The sequence below is a fragment of the Magnolia sinica genome, chromosome 14 (assembly GCF_029962835.1).
Source record: "Magnolia sinica isolate HGM2019 chromosome 14, MsV1, whole genome shotgun sequence".
NCBI lineage: Eukaryota > Viridiplantae > Streptophyta > Magnoliopsida > Magnoliales > Magnoliaceae > Magnolia > Magnolia sinica.
The window spans coordinates 23,815,292-23,830,000 of NC_080586.1; the positions used below are offsets into that span (position 1 = coordinate 23,815,292).

Sequence of the window (14,709 nt, forward strand, 5' to 3'; positions counted from 1 at the left end):
ACTCGTGGTTATGAAAGCGCAAAGGTATGAAAACCTTTACAGGTTAATCGGGAGTACTTCAACAGGTGTAGCAGCAACGGCTATTGCAAATTCCACGTTTGTACGTATGTGACATGCTATCCGATCGTTGTTTGATTCCAGCTTTTAAGAATTTTGATTTAGATATATGCAAGCATTGTATATATAGTAAACAATCTAGATTATCTTTTAAATCTTGAAAACATGTATGTAAGGGAGTGCTTGATTACGTGCACTCTGACATATGGGGGCCTTCTCCAAAAGTTTCCATTGGGGGGTCATCATTGTTTGTGTCATTCATTGACAACTACTCCAGGAAAGTTTGAGTTTACTTCATGAAACATAAATCCGAAGTTTTCACCATATTCAAACAATGGAAGGCAATGGTGGAAAAATAATCATGGAGAAAATAAAAGGTTTTGAGGACTGACAATGGTGGAGAATTCACTTCCACTGAGTTTAATGAATATTATGATGATGAAGGGATCATTAGGTATAACACAGTGCGCCACACACCCAAACAAAATGGTGTGGCAGAGTGGATGAATTGGATTCTCTTGGAGAGGGCTCGATGCATGTTAAGTAATGTTGTGTTAGGCAAGAACTTATGGACTAAGGCCGTTAACACGACTTGCTGCTTGGTGAACCGATCTTCATCCACGACAATTGAATGTAAAATCCCAAAAGAACTATGGAGTGGTTATAAGCTGGACTACTCAGATTTGCGCATATTTGGTTGTAAGGCTTACTCTCATATACCGTCAGTTGAGAGAGATAAGCTAGACTATATAGCTAAAAAGTACATCTTTATTGGCTACGGTATTGGTGTGAAAGGTTACAGGTTATTCCATAAGGTCAAACGTAAGTCATCACTAGTCGTGACATCAAATTCGAGGAAAGCTCCTTATTCTGCAAGAATGATCAGAAAGAGCTGGAGGAATATGAAATGTTGATCGTATATGTCCAGATTGACATATATGATACTCAGGCAGAGACAGATACATATATAGGTACAAGAACAGGTGGAGCAGCCACCTGTGAGAAGAAACCCACCGCGTGATAACAGGTTATCAATAAGATACATGGACGACTCTAATATTGTATATGCACTCATTACAGATAAGGGGGACCTGTGTACTATTCAAAAGGCCTTTAATGAGCTTGGTGCAGAAAAGTGGATGGTGGCGAAGGATGACGAGATGGACTAGTTACACAAAAATCACATATGGGAGCTAGTGGAGCTTCCAGTGGGCTGAAAAATGATCGGATGCAAGTAGTTATTTAAAAGGAAACATGATATATACAAAGCGAGGTTGATAGCAAAGGAGATGCTCAGATAGAAGGAATCGACTTCATAGAGATATTCATGCCAATGGTTAAGCAAGTATCTATCAGATTCGTGTTGACGTTGGTTGCCCAATATGATCTCGAGCTGGAACAAATGGATGTTAAAACTGCATTTATGCATAGGGAGTTCGAAGAGCAGATTTACATGAAGCAACTAGAGGGCTACGAAATTAAAAGGGAAGAGAAAAAGGTTTGCAGGGTAATGAGGCCGTTGTACAGCTTGAAACAGTCGCCTTGGCAGTGGTATAAAAAATTTGACTATTTCATGTTGAGTTAGAAATTTATTCAGAGTGAATACGATCACTGTGTCTATTACAAGATACTAAGTGATGACAAATTCATTATCCTAATATTGTATGTTGATGATATGTTGAACGTATGTCATGATATGTCTGAAATCAACGTACTGAAGACTTAGTTCTCAGGGACATTCGAAATGAAAGATCTGGGGGCTGCAAAGAGGGTTCTTGGTATAGATATTCATAGAGACAAGAAGAGGAATATGCTTCGGTTATCACAGGCAGAATACCTTGAAAATGTGATGATCAAGTATGGGATGGACCAAGCAAAGACGGTGAGCATTCCCCACGCGGCTCACTTCAAGCTTTCCTTAAAACAATGTCCTAAATCAATTGAAGAAAAGCAGGTTATATCTCATGTGTCCTATTCGAATGCAATTGGAAGTTTAATGTATGTCATGGTCTGTACGAGACTAGATATTTCACAGGCAGTTAGCGTTGTGAGCAGATACATGTCAAACCTCAATAAACAACATTAGGAAGCAGTGAAATGGCCACTTCGATACATTCGAGGTATAAAAGATTACGTGTTAACTTTTGAGAAGACAAAAGTAAAGTTGGTAGGGCATGTAGATTCAGACTACGCAGGCAGTGTGGATTCCAGAAAGTCGACTTCTGGTTACTCATTTGTACGAGCAGATGTAGCAATTAGTTGGATGCCGAAGCTTCAGTCCGTGGTGGCTCTTTCCACAACCGAAGCAGAATACATGGTAGTGACGGAAGCGTTTAAGGAAGATTTTTGGTTAAGAGGCATGATAAATTAGTTGAGACTTCAGTTCGAGGCTGTGTTGGTTAATTGTGATAGCGATAGCGCCATCGATTTGGCTAAAAACTCAGTCTATCACTCACGTACTAAACACATTGATGTTTGTCACCATTTTATCCGACAGGTGCTTGAGGAAGGAAGCGTAACACTGGAGAAGATTCACACTAGCGTGAATCCAGCAGATATGCTCACCAAGGTTGTTCATACAGAGAAGTTCAAGTTCTTCTCTGAGCTTGGCGATGATGTAAAAGAAAGACGGAAAGCATCGAAGAAACTATGATGTGAGGCAAAGATAAGAGAAGAGGTTAAAAAGTTACATGTTTGAAGATTGAAGATATGATGGAGATTGTTGGTGTCAGATGTCTTAAATCTGATTCCTGGGCTCGTTGAAATCGAAGCCAGCTCGATGACATTGAAGCCAAATCGATGCCATCGGGTATTTTCAGGAATTTCACCTCTGGTCGTTGGACAGTTTTGGTCATTCTTCAATGTCATTGAAGGGTGCTCGATGACATCAAATGTTTTACGCAGATTTTGTCGATTTTACTTCCTATTCTGTTTTAGTTTCTTTCTAAAACTATATATAGGGATGTAAACGGGATTATGAGGTATTCTAAGGCTTTATAAACTATTCTCAGGGTTTCTAAAAGGGTTCTAGGGTTTCAAAAGGGTGGAGCAAGGTGAGGTTTGAGGATTGCTCAAGTCCGATAAGTCATTTCTCTTTATAATTTATACTTTCATAATGAAGATCTGTCGCTTTGTACCGTGGATTTTTCCAGAAAGGATTTTCCATGTTAAATCTTTGTGTTCTTTTCTGTTTGCTTAGTGCTCTGGGATTGCTATCCTAGATTCATCTCCATGTGATTCCGCCATCAAATCCCCAACATACCTCAAGTAGATTATCTTAGTTTCTACTTATTAAACTGATAAGCATATTTGGTGAATAAAATACTTACCAGCTTCTCGTCTCTTTTACCTATCCTTATGCCTCTCTTCAACAACTTATGAAAAGTAGAAAAGCTAAAAAACTTAAGAAGTGATCATGTAATTTTAAGCAAAAAAGTTACTTATATATAACTAATCATAAACCAAACTTACTTATATTAAATAAGTTAGTTATCTACCGCTGCACACGTAAATAAAGTAACTTATTTGGAGGTATCCAAATGGGACTTGAGAATTTTTACCATAAAATTCATCTATAGTTCTAAGTTTACCAAATAATGCCTATACCAGGTAAAGAGGTTTAAATGACTAAATAACCTTCTTTATTTTTCTTACGTGGCAAGTTGGATAATTATGAGTTCCAGTTGGTATATTTATGACATCCAACCAGTTAAATGGATGCATGCTGCAATGAAAATAACGTACACCACCTAAAAGCATTTGGAATTGCGTTTCACCCATCTACCACTCAACAAACATTCAAAAGTGCGTTTAAGCAATCTGATGATTCGATTGATCAGATTTTTAGTTTGTCTAAATGTGATGCACGTACCATGTAGGCCCACAATTCTCAACTTTTCCTTTCAAATCTTTAAAGAAAAAAAAAAAAAAAGAAAGAAAGAAATAAATGAGGCATTATGATAACTACTGCTGATAATCATGGTCGGATGTCATTTTGGACTAGTTTGGATTTTATAAACTCGCCAAGCAGGCCTCACTATGAGGAAATAAAAGGATATTTTAGTCATTTTACTTATTGAGAAAGCAGGAAAATCTATATCCCGAGGCTTTGTTTGGTAAAATCAGAATTCTAGAGTACATATGGTTGCACGTGTAAACTTTCTAACACTTTTATTGGTTGTGCTTTACCTGACAGTCAAGTCATCTACAGTACCCCTGTCCTGCACGTACATCCCCATAAGCCCCGTTGTGGATGGACTGCAGCCCGAAAATCTCATAAATTGTACGTTTCTTCAACTTTCCATTTGATAGCAGCCCCTCGTCCGGTTATCATTGTCCAATAGCAGTCTATTTTCCAGACAATGTAGGCCATGATTTGGATGGCCTGGATCGGTTTACAAGTGTGTAAATGTACCGTATGGCTAATGATGGTGGCCTACTCCCTCCATCGCGTAGAACCACCTTGGAACCGTAAGTTGAAAAGTTATGCCCAATTAAAAACTCACTTGGGCCCCATCAATGGGAACATTGCTCCCAAAACAGATAAGTTGATAGGGTGTGCCCCAGCTGAGTTTGTGTTTTCTTTTTTTTTCTTTTTTCTTTTTTAAAATTTTTTTTTTTTTTTTATTGTTATTATCATGATGATTTTTGTATCTTTTTTTTTTTTTTTTAATTTTTATTGTTATTATCATGATGATTTTTGTATCTTCTCTTCATCTGAATGATTTAGGCCTGATTAGAAGGTTTGTTGAAAGATAAACCACATTGTGGTGACCTCTTACTCAACATCGTGGGCCCATACAATTGGGTGTTTTGCTCACTGCTTTAAACAGGTATTGAAGTGGATACGGGTCCCTTTTTATTAGACTACGCACTTATTGAGCTGAAGCTCTGGGGCCCATTTAATGGCCACCTATTGGATGGTAAGGGTCGCATGATCACTATCACTTTCGGCCTGTGCTCAATCCTTGATGTGTCCTAGAATTTGGATGGCAGGGATCTCACACGTGTGCCACATGCATGATGATGAGTGAAGTGTCTCGCACGTGTGCATTTCTTGAAATTTATCTGGATAACCACAAAATCCAACAATATTCCTAAATTATTATTATTACTATCATTATTTTGACAGTCATTGGAGAACATCCCTATGAATATTATTATTATTATTTTGTAATTTATTGAGTAAAATAGTCTTATTTTCGTTGATAATGTCACCTAACTTTCACACTCTTTCCATTTGATGGTTAGGCAGGAATATCTGTTCCATAAAGAATCCACACCCAGGGAAGCACATGTGAAATGTCACGTATCATTCCCTCGATTTATCCACCTTAGCAAGGAAAATTTTATGTTTGGACTTGAATATTATCCACTCCTTGTGTGGACCACCTGAATGTGAGTAATATTTGCCTTCATGTAAGTGAGAACGCTTTCAGTTTCTTTCTATGGGTCACTTTCTCCACAGATGTAGAGAGTAAAAGCTGGTGGACTGTGATGATTAGACGAAACCCAAGTGGGCCTTCTCCGCGATCTACCCCTATACGGGTCGGTCTCGGATTTCCGTCGCTAGTAATCATTGTGACAATTTGATATCATGCAAGAGAATGCTCTTATCCAGGGAGATGATAGCTGTGATAAAGACATTTGTGTTGTTCACGGGCTTGAGTTTCCAAGTTACTACTAGGGCAAGGCCAAACATGTCCACGTCCACCCCATGAGCTATGGACCACTACAAGAAAAGGGGGCTTTAGCCTCGGTTCAAAATTGAGGTTAAAAAGGTTAAAAACTGAGGCTAAAGCCTTTAGCCTCAGTATTGCCTCAGTTATCCAAACTGAGGTTGAAACCCCATGGCTAAAGGCTTTAGCCTCAGTTTTAGCAACCAAGCCTAAAATGACTTCTATAGCGTCCGTTCTTCAAGTGAGGCTAAAAAAACCTTTTTAGCTTCAGTTTTCTCGAAATGAGGCTAAATTTTGATTTAGCCTCACTTGTTTCCAATTGAGACTAAATCCAAATTTTAGCCTCGATTGCCTCCAATTGAAGCTAAATCTATTTTTAACCTCGGTTCTCAACAACCGAGGCTAAAGCCTTTAGCCACGGGAATTTCAGCCTTGGTTCTCAACAACCAAGGCTAAATCCAAGCCTTGGTTACAAATTGAGGCTAAAAATGTTTAATTTTTTTAAATATTTATTTAAACTACTAATCCATTCATTCAATCCACTCATGAAACAATCAATCATAAAAGCCATAATACCAACAAAATAGTTAACAACTCAATCAAACAATCAATCTCACATGTTTACTATTTAAAGTTTTCAAAACAAACTCAATCAAACTATTGCACAACATTAGGTTCCACAAATAATACAAAGTCACAACGCAAGATTTAGGTATGACTTTTGCTTGGCTGATGAACAACTACAGCTTGTTCGGTTGTCTGAAAGCATCTGCAAAGAAGAAGAACTCGCCATTAGCAATAATGTTGTGTGCGACTGTCCATGTGTCAAATGAACACAACTCCCTGTGCTATCTTCCCTATTACAACCCGAGAAAGTGACTGAACCCAAAAACAAAAACAAAAATAACTCTGCTTTTAACCTGTTGGAACATCAGGTCAATGGAATCTTGGCAATGGTTAAGTGAGATGTGTGTAGGACCTTCTTGAACACATCTCACTCAAGTTTATTCACTACACACACCATGGTTCTTCACAAACTGTTTGATTAGGGACCTAATAGCTGACACTTCAAATGTGCTAGGAAGGTAATTTTTTTTAGTCCATGTATGGCGAAGCATACCAGTTCAATTGTGCTTATAACCATCCAAATCTCAGAGGACATGTAATTTTATGGATACTTATAGCAGGAGAAAAAAAAAAGAAAAAAGATAGACTCTGACATCAAAGGAGAAGCTGGTTGCAAGCCACAACTGTTGGGCATAGTTCCAATCTTCCTGAGAGATATGTTCTAGTCACAGACTCTAAAACATTCAGAGGGAGTGGCTATAGAAAAGGACAGAGCCATCTACCACTTTTTTTCTACTGATAAAGATAGACTCTGACATACACATGCACACCCAGATTCTCTATGACTTATAAATTCTCAGATAAAACAATACATGCAAAAGTACCATCTAGTTAACTTGTAAGACAGTAGACCACATCAATTGCAAAATCAAGTGAAAAAATAGCAAAAATTCTCTAGGGATGATTATATAAGCTCTCAAAACAATCTAATTTTTCAAGAAAGTTTAAACTACAAACATGGATCTTGTAAATTAATTTTAATGCCTACACGGCTTCCCATAAAGTAATATGAAAACCCAAGGATAACAAACATACTGGGAATTCACGAATCTTGTATTACTGGATTGTCCTTCCATCTGCATTCATAATGCCAATCCAATAACCAAAATGAGAAATGGTATCCAAGATACAACATCCAACTTCAAAAAAGGAAAAGGAAAAAAATATCTAAAACACTGCAATGCAAGCATAGTTTTCTTCAAAGCAAAACTACAATAAGGTTGGACATACGAACTTCAACTAAAATAATAAGATGCAACAGAGTGGAAATAAACAATCGCAACAATTTTCTGATTATAGATGCAGTTTTCTCTCAACATTGCTGCAATTGTTTTTGTTTCAAGTCCAACTTAAAATAAATGCAATTGCAACTTGGAACATATCACTCACTAAGTAAAATGGGAGTAATCCAATTTTGGATATCTTACTTGTTGAAATTTAATTTAAATTAACTGCACATCCGAATGTAGCTTAAGTTAAAAGCATGGTTGTAGAAACTGCTATAGCGGCATAGTCAGTTGAGTGCCATGCTCATCTGAGCACACATTACTACCACTAGATTGTAGAATATGTTGTCATAAAGGAAAATTGAGCGTACATTACTCCAACTTTTGTAAGTTGTCTTTGATGCACATCTGAAATGCCATATACATTGAAGAGAGCACCTGGCTTGCGTATTTTTTTTTTTTTTATGAAAAAAAATGTTTGGATTTTTACCCTCAGGGGTACCATGGAGTTGATAAAGAAGGGAGACCCATCTACATCAAGAGGCTTGGTAAAGCTGAACCAAACAAGCTTATGCACATCACTACAGTAGATCGCTACTTAAGTATCATGTACAGGAGTATGAGAGGGTCTTCCATGAGAAATTTCCTGCATGTTCAATTGCGGCAAAAAGGTGCAGTAATTCCACAACAACGATCTTGGATGTTCATGGCCTGGTATGTGGCATGTTTGTTCCTTTGTTGCAGTTGGCTTTTTGCATTTTGAATACACTTTGTATCTTTTACATTAGAGGGATTCTCGTCTCTTTGGAGATTCGGGTCCATTTGCATCGATATGGATGACACATTTACCTCACATGGGTTCATTTGTGAGACACAGGGGACAAAAAATTTAACAAAGTGTGCTTGGGACCTCCTTGCTGGCATGCAGAAATTTGATTCGAATTACTATCCTGAGGTACCTAATTCTTTTTGTCACTGGGAATGTTCATGCTCCAAAAGTTTTTTGGTGAATTATTTAACCTATTAATTTATTTTATGCAAACATTACATCAGATGTTCATTGTTAATGCTGGTACTGCTTTCAAGATGGCTTGGATGAGTGTAAAGAAATTTCTTGATCCAAATACTATGGAAAAGATACAAGTAAGAGACCTTCCTTTGGGGACTGTGCTGATTTTATAGCTTTCTGCCACTTTGGGTGAATATCTTTGGGTGCTAAATTTGCAGGTGTTAGGATCCAAATTCCAGAGTAAATTACTTGAAGTCATTAACTCGAGGTATGTTGATTTTTTCGTTGTGCTTTTACTGTTGAGTTTTCCAAAATGTAGGATGTTTTCTCATTTTTCAGATTGTATCTTCTTTTAGTCAACTTCCAGACTTCTTGGGTGGCTCATGCACCTGTTCTGTTGAAGGAGCATGCCTTAGGTCTAATAAAGGATCTTGGAAAGATCCTGAAATTATGAAGGTAAGTTCTAATAAAGGACCTTGGAAAGATCCTGAAATTATGAAGGTAAGTTGCATTATGCTGTTGAGTGACTGGATGCATACTTCTATCACTTATTGGGCATGATTAACAAAGGAAAAAGTATTGATGCATACGGTTTCCTCATAGCTTGTACACAATGCGGAAGCAACATTTGTAAGGGAAGTCACACTAATATCAGAAGGAGAACAGAGAACCAACTCCTATACTAAGCTAAAACCATTGAAGGCAAGACTCTATCGAGCTATTATAGTTGTTGGTTTGGTATAAATGAGATGGTGTTGCACTGAAACAAGTTGCAGGACAAAGCGTAGGAAGAGAAAATTCAGCAAATGTCTTCCCACATGGATTAAGTTGTGAATTGGCAACAGTTTTGATAGCAAGGAAGTATCAGCAGAGATAATTTCTAACAGGAGATCAGAGTCGCATGTACTACTAGTAGATAAGAAGCAATTGAAGGTTCCTAAGAATCTGTGTTTTATTGCAGGTTCGTGTATTTCAAATCACCAAAAGAAACAAAAAATCCAATGAAATCTCAAAATGGATTTCAAATACATGATATTACATAAATCAAAGATAAATCTCTAAAATCTAAATACAAAAACCTAAATTACAACTTAAATCAGCAAGAATCGAAACAAAATCTAATGAAATATCTAAGAATAAAGAAACATAAGTTGGATCAAGATCAAAACAGATCAAGCACCAGAAATCAAGAAAAAATTACAAAAATCAAACCCTAAGTGCAAAATCAAAGCTCCAAACAATGAGATCCGAAAGGAAAACAGATCTATCAGCAAGAATCGGATCAAAATCCAACGAAATCTCTCAGAATCAAGAGACATGGATTCATATTAAAATAGATTAAGCACTAAAAATTGAGAAAAAAAATCCATAAGTGGAAAAAAGCTCAGTCTTTTGAGGATCTGATGATCGAGGGAGAGAGAGAGAGAGAGAGAGAGAGAGAGAGAGACGGTAGATCTGATGAAGACGAGAGAAATATTGAAGAAGACAGAGAGAAGAGCTAGGGTTCGTTTCGGTGAGGAGTTGCAATCGGTGTATATGCCCCTTGTTTATCTAGCCTGCACGGAAATCGGCAATGGAGGAGCAAATTTCGCAGTAGAGAACAAGGTTTTGCTATCAGATCGAACACCAAACCCTAATCGCTGATATTGCAATGCAAAAACAACAGGATTTTCCACTTCTTGAGCAAGATTTCAGTGAAATCAGTAAAAAAAAAAAACTCCTCAGATCGAACCAAAAAACGTGGAAATTGGATTTCGAACAGTCAAATGGGGAAAACGCACGAAAATGAGAGATTTCTGCCCCGATTTCTGATTTTCGAGAGAAATCAGTAGAAAAAAAAAAAAAGAGATCGAGTACCTAAAATTGGCGAAGAGATTCAGAAGATGAAAAATTAGGGCTTGAGCTGCGGATTGATTGGAAAACGTAGCGACTGCAATGAAATGCGTCGACTTCGTTCTTTAAAGACTGTTAAGCCGACACGCGTGTACAACTCATCTAGTGCATAAACCACCACGTATGACAGCATGGCATATAGATGAAATAAATCCATTCCATTCATCATGTAGATCTCACTGGATATATGCTTTTATAAGGATATAAAGGTGGTCCACTCATTTTTTGGGCCACTAAATCAGTAGTAAATGGACGTGTTATAAAACTTCAGTTGATTTTTTTCACAATGGTATTTTTTTCAATTAATTGTGGCCCACCTGTCTAGTGGACCGATCTGGTTCCAGGGACAGTGAATCTATATAATGGTGCCCTTCCAATGAATGGCTTGGATTTTGCAATCGTGTATCATGCTGGTGTATTTGCTAGCATGTGCGTTAGCTAAGGTTTACACGTGCGTGGGCTCAGCAAAAATAAATATAAATAAAAGCAAGGAGTGGTTGAGAAGCTGGACCGTTGTACTTTTACTTAAAAGAACTAAATGGGTAAAATTATACAATGCTCTGGACAAATGTTTGTATGTCCATACTCCATCTTGTGGAAGTGAAGAACATGGGTCAGTGATCTGAACCGATGAAGATAAGGACCCCACTATAAATGGACAATAAATTAAAAAATTCTCTAGATGGAGAGATCCTGACCCTTGTAAGAAACAAAATATGGCAACATTCCACATTCCACGGATAGAAGATAGAAGACCATTTTTTTTATGGGGGATGGTTAGCCAATGGGCTATCCAGAGTGAGGTCCTTCATATCAATGGTTTGGATCACGGGAAAGTCAGCCACTCTTGTAAGAAAAAGAGTAAAAAATGTGAAATAGTAATACTTTTTTTTTCATACGAAGTAAACTTTTGGCCTCGGTTCGTAACTGAGGCTGAAAACGTAGAGTTTTGGCCTCGGTTTGTAACTGAGGCTAAAAGTAGAGTTTCGGCCTTAGTGTCTCTACAACTTAGGCTAAAAAAATTGACTTTTGGCTTCCGTAACTATGCAATTTAGGCTTTAAAAAAAGGCTAAAAAGTAGGTCTTTCGCCATGGTTCCGATACAATTGAGGTTAAAAAGTAGACCTTTCGCCTCGGTTCCTATGCAACTAAGGTTAAAATGTAGACCTTTCGCCTCGGTTTCTATGTAAATGAAGCTAAAAAGTAGACCTTTCACCTTAGTTTTTATGCAACTGAGGCTAAAAAGTAGACCTTTCACCTCAGTTTCTATGTAACTGAGGCTAAAAAGTAGACTTTTTGCCTCGGTTTCTATGCAACTGAGGCAAAAATGTAGATTTTTCGCCTCGGTTCCTATGTAAATGAAGCTAAAAATTAGACCTTTTGCCTCGGTTCCTATGCAACTGAGGCTAAAAAGTAGACTTTTCGCCTCGGTTCCTATGCAACTGAGGCTAAAAATTAGACCTTTCGCCTCGGTTCCTATGCAACTGAGGCTAAAAAGTAGACCTTTCACCTCGATTCCTATACAACTGAGGGTAAAATGTAAATTTTTCGCCTCGGTTCCTATGCAACTGAGGCTGAAAATTAGACCTTTCGCCTCGGTTCCTATGCAACTGAGGCTAAAAAGTAGACCTTTCGCCTCGGTTCCTATGCAACTGAGGTTAAAAAGTAGACTTTTAGCCTCAATTACCTAGCAACTGAGGCGAAAAATGAACTTTTAGCCTCAGTTCCTTAGCAACTGAGGCTAAAAAACACATTTAGCCTCCATTTTTTCAACCGAGGTTTAAAAATTGAGGCTAAAGGCCTACTTTCTTGTAGTGATCAGTCGATATAATATATCGCGATGTATCGATGATATATCGATGCATCTTGATATAATGAAAGATGTGTAATGAGAGTAAATCGGAGGTGGACGTCTTTAGCAGGTGATGAAGACAGACCCACAGGCCTCAAAGTGTATAACTGTAGGCCCAAGAAAGCCCATAACTATTCATTCGACTCATCAAATGGGGCCCACAAATGAAGTACTACAACAATGTATTAAAGGGTCTTCTGGTAAGACTTCCCACGAGAACTTGTTTTTCATTAATTAGCTATGGAAAGTCCTAGACATTGGAAGAAGTTGAAGTTATTTAAATTTCATAAGTCTTTGCATTTATGAAAGAGGGCTCTTCTAATTATGAAAGAAGAGTATATAAAGAGTGGATCCTTATAAAAAGTCTTGAGGATTTTATATATATATATGTGTGTGTGTGTGTGTGTGTGTGTGTGTGTGTGTGTGTGTGTGTGTGTGTGTGTGTGTGTGTATATTGTTCTTTTTATGTTGTTTCAATAAAATTACTGTTACCTCTAAAACAAGAGAGCAGAATATTGGGAGGTTGCTGGGCCTGTTTGGTCCATGGGATTAATTGGTATGGAATCGTATTAGATGGGATTAACACCATTACTGCACAATGATTGCATGTTTATAAATACCATGGTATTTGGGCCATCCAATCCCCATGTTTGGGATAAAATTCTTGCCATGGGAAAAACACTAGATTAAGTGAAATCCTGTTTGGTGGACCATGGAATTGTAATCAACCAACCAAATTCGCAATGTCGGTCACTTGTACATATATGTAACTAGAATGTCACATGTAAAGAGCGTATATGGATGAACAGCAAGGATAAAACACATAAATCAATGCAGGGCCCAGATGTGTAGTGGATTTCAATGATAACATTTGACAAAGACTGAATTTTAAATGATTTAGGTCATTCATCTGTGGGCCACATCAGATGGACCATGGACCAAAAGTCTGTCTGAGATGCGAGCCGACGCCCTTTTACTCATGGGAATGTGCAAGATCTAGACCTTTCATCGGGCAATCCTAAGTTTATGGGCTTGTATCACACCAATCAAATGATCCTAACAACTTGACTGAAATAAGGCCCGAAATGAACAATTATTATTATTATTACTATTATTATTTGCTGAAATGGGAGATTTAGTGTATGTATAAATATGTGGAAACATGCAATCCATCAGGAATTAAACCGTCTAAATTGCGTCACCCACTTTATCATATCTAAACAAGGGAGTTGATTCTGGTCATTTGTTGTCTGAATTTATAGAATTGTATATTTTTCATCAAAACCATCCAATCGATGTCCACCAATCAGCTAATTAGGCCATCAAAGTAGTGTAGCTTTTATTTTATTATTCTCACAAATTTGGCATACACAACCCTAGATAGTAGGTTGATTGGCTAAAGTAGCTTCTCCTACCCCAAAATCATACCTTGTACGTCGAATAACTCATTTTGGTTTGTTAGATACACCTGCATTAGTGTTCTGACAGTCCTGATCACTTTCACCTTCAATCGGGCCTTCTCTGGTTCATCTTGGCCATGAAATTGTCCACGACCCGCTCTACATCAAAAACTGATTGCCGCACTTAATTCTAATCCAACCATTGGTCTATTGACGAATCAATAAAAGAACACGGAGAAAGTTCCAACATGTGGACCCAAATGGGCCCCTCTTGCCGACAGTTGTTAGAAATTTGAATTTACAACTAGAAAAACCTTTGATACTTTGGCAGAATGTGATGGTTGATACACAGGCACTTGGTAATTACTTTGAAATCACACAAATAATTCAAACCAAACCCACAAACATAGGAATCAATTTAGATGTGTCATGAACAAAGGATTAGGCTTATTTTATTATCTCGATTGGGTGACATTAAGAAAAGAAATAAATAAATAAAATGGTCTTATTACAACATGTCCTCAAATCAATGGTTAGATTCTTCAAACAATTTGATTTTGGGACCGAGACTTAGTGTGTTTTATCATTTTGTAGATTAATTTGAATTATTACCATTTTAGTTGTACCAATATAGCATGGTGATTGTTCTGTAAATATACACTATCAATAGAAAATAAAAAAGCAGACGAGAATATTTTTCTCCTTCTATGTTTCTTATCAATTTTCAAGTTTTTGTCCATCAAGCATCATGCACAACCCAAGTATCAAATAACTTCCAATTTACAATTACAGTTTTGATAGTGATGACTTTTCCTCTATGAAGGATACATCTATTCTACAATGCAGGCTGTGGGCCCCACCATGATTTAGGGATTATTGATCAAGGTGGACAGCTTGTACATGAAACCGTATATAATTGTGTGATGGATAGGATACGAACATTCACAATCTCTTCTTTAAATCACCCT

The 14,709-nt window shown here is 37.4% G+C and overlaps 1 long non-coding RNA gene across 1 annotated transcript; it reads right to left on the minus strand.

Moving 5' to 3' along the window:
- Window positions 1-6,211: 6,211 nt before the first annotated feature.
- Window positions 6,212-7,753, minus strand: LOC131225555 (uncharacterized). Its single transcript, XR_009161397.1, has 2 exons — window positions 7,398-7,753; window positions 6,212-6,504 (listed from the first exon to the last, which is right to left on the minus strand). It is a non-coding gene; the product is annotated as an uncharacterized LOC131225555 (long non-coding RNA).
- Between the last annotated feature and the right edge of the window lie 6,956 nt (window positions 7,754-14,709).